The sequence below is a fragment of the Electrophorus electricus genome, chromosome 1, assembly GCF_013358815.1.
Source record: "Electrophorus electricus isolate fEleEle1 chromosome 1, fEleEle1.pri, whole genome shotgun sequence".
NCBI lineage: Eukaryota > Metazoa > Chordata > Actinopteri > Gymnotiformes > Gymnotidae > Electrophorus > Electrophorus electricus.
In genome coordinates, this window is record NC_049535.1 from 2,127,501 (window position 1) to 2,130,000 (window position 2,500).

Below are 2,500 nucleotides of genomic sequence, written 5' to 3' on the forward strand. Positions count from 1 at the left end.
TGGGGTGACCGAGGTGGCGGAGGTGGTTTTGGGGGTTGAGGCACATAAACTCTTCACATGCAGACAGGACTCTTCCCCACCAGTCTGATTTAATAACCATCCTGCTGACTAGGAGCAGGTAATCCAAGACTGGGTGTGTTCGCGTGCACGCGCACGTGTGTGTGCCCGATTTGGCCTGTGTATCAGATAAAGTGTCGTCTAGGGGCGTGAGGAGTTGGGTGGTGGTGGGGGGGGGTGTTGTGCCCTGTGCTGCTGGGATAGGCAACCCTGTACTGGATTAAGCAGTTTAGAAGATGAATGAATGAACTGGGGGGCTTTAAGACCTGAGGAGACCCCTCATAAGGGGCCTTAATCTTTTTTTCTTTTCTTTTTTTCTCATCACCTCAAAAAATGCTCTGGCTGATATGATAATGATGTGAACCTGTCCAGGGTATTAGAGTTAAGCTGGATGATTGCACCCTGCATTGATTAGCCCTTCACTCAGTACTTGCCACTCAGGCCTATTCACATTACACTGCGCAGACACACACACACACACACACACACACAATCACACACACACACACACACACACACACACACACACACACACACTCTCTAAAGATTTCCTATACACTTTTGGAGATATGCATCACTTATCTGAAAATGCATGACTGGATGACTATTTTCCTACATAGTTTTACACACACTGATATCAAATCTTATTAGCACAGTGATTAATGTTAAAACTTATTTAAATCCTTTGCAGTGGCTACATCTACACTGATGAGCTATGTGGGTCGCATCTGTTAATGAGCACAACGATGTGAAACCTGTGAGGATTATGGAAGTGCTGACCGAAATGTGCAGGAGTGGAGCTTGTGCTTTTGGAGTCGTCTTCTTGTTAGATAACCGAATAGTGCTTTACAAGGAACAAGGATCAGTCCAGCGGACTGAACGGACCTTCTCGTCGAGGTTTCCTGGTGTAGAGAGTCACAGGATGATGGATAAATTAACTTCAGTTCGTCTTGTTCTTCAAATCTTGCCGCCCCTGCCCACAGGCATCAGTTTAAGGCCCACGTTCTTAATAGGAAACAGCAGAGTCCTGCAAACGGACCATTCTGAGCTCCTATGTTGTTATGGCTGCTGGCACAGGAGGGGAAAATATGCATAAATAGAAAATATTCCAGATGTCTGAGGACAGCATCAGTGATGCATCTTTTAGTGACCTTTAACACGAGAGCCTCGGAGCAGAGGTCAGTGGAGCACGGCGTGGAATGTGAGCTGGGCCCGCGGCTGTGTATTTCCCCTCTAACACACACACTCCAACCCCATACACACTCCAACCCCATACACACTCCATACACACGCCAGCATGATACACATTCCATCCCGATGCATGTGCGCCGACCTGACACGTGCGCCAGCCCGAAACACGCAGCAGTTCGATACTCGCTGGAGTCTCACACGCACTTCGTGTAAGAGTGTGAGTGCGCGTCAAAGGAGCGTAGGGAGAGCAGTGTGGTAAAGGTTTGGATACCCTCCTCATCTGGACAGTCCGAGGCCTTTAATTCAGGAACAAAGTAATTAAGGCCCAGAGCTGTTGGAAAGGCCAATTAAAGAGGACTGTGGCCCCCTGTCTGGCAAAATGGGAGCTTTTATCCGGCATGTGAGATTCCTCGCCTGGTGCCCGGGGAATCGTTTGGCTTGCCAGCCATGAGTGCGTATTATCCAGCAGCGAGTTCTTTACACCAGCTGAAGCTGCAACATTTACAGTAGCACCCAGGGACAAGTAGCATTTCTGATCTATAGCCTCATTCACACATGAAGAGGGACGTCTGGAATAACTGCACGTTTATTATCAGCCGAGCAGTTTATTCCGGCTTGCTCAGACGAGTTAATTAAAATCAATGGAGAATGCAGCTTCCTTCCACATCCATGATTCAGTGCTGGATTGCGGGGCTCGAGCCTGCTGTGAGTGTTGTGCTTGGGCTGTAAGCACCACACTCCACTTTAGGCACCCATGTGGAATATCCTGGACGGGAGCCCAGCGTCGGAGCTGGGCCTCGCCGGCAGCTCCCTCCGTAAACATCAGCAGCAGCAAGGCGCAGTGAGCGTGAGTTACGCCCGACTGTGTGTCCTTAACCCCTGACCGGATATTCATCTGCTTCCCGAACTCTTCCGGTTTCAGTCGGCCAAGCGGTGGGGGGGGTCTGATGGTCTTTAGCACTGACAGACTCAGCTGGGCACTCAGGACTTATGGTGAGCTTGGTTCCAGGCCTCGGTTAACTGGCAGGCCCTTTGGCCACTAGCATGTATTGGCATGGCCACTAGCATGTATTGGCTCCGCCTTCTGCTAGTTTATTGGGGATCAGCCTATGCTGTTTGATCTAGTGGACAGTTGGCAGGTCTTTGGTTCTAAAGGGCATGAAAGGTAGTGGTGAGGTCATAGGTAGTGGTGAGGTCATAGATAGTGGTGAGGTCATAGATAGGTAGTAGTTTGTAATAGGTAGTGATGAGG

General features: G+C 49.6%; 1 protein-coding gene across 1 annotated transcript in view; it reads left to right on the plus strand.

Moving 5' to 3' along the window:
- LOC113577892 (early endosome antigen 1-like) overlaps positions 1–2,500 on the plus strand; it is an 85,485-nt gene that overhangs the window by 10,209 nt on the left and 72,776 nt on the right. The window lies entirely within an intron of this gene.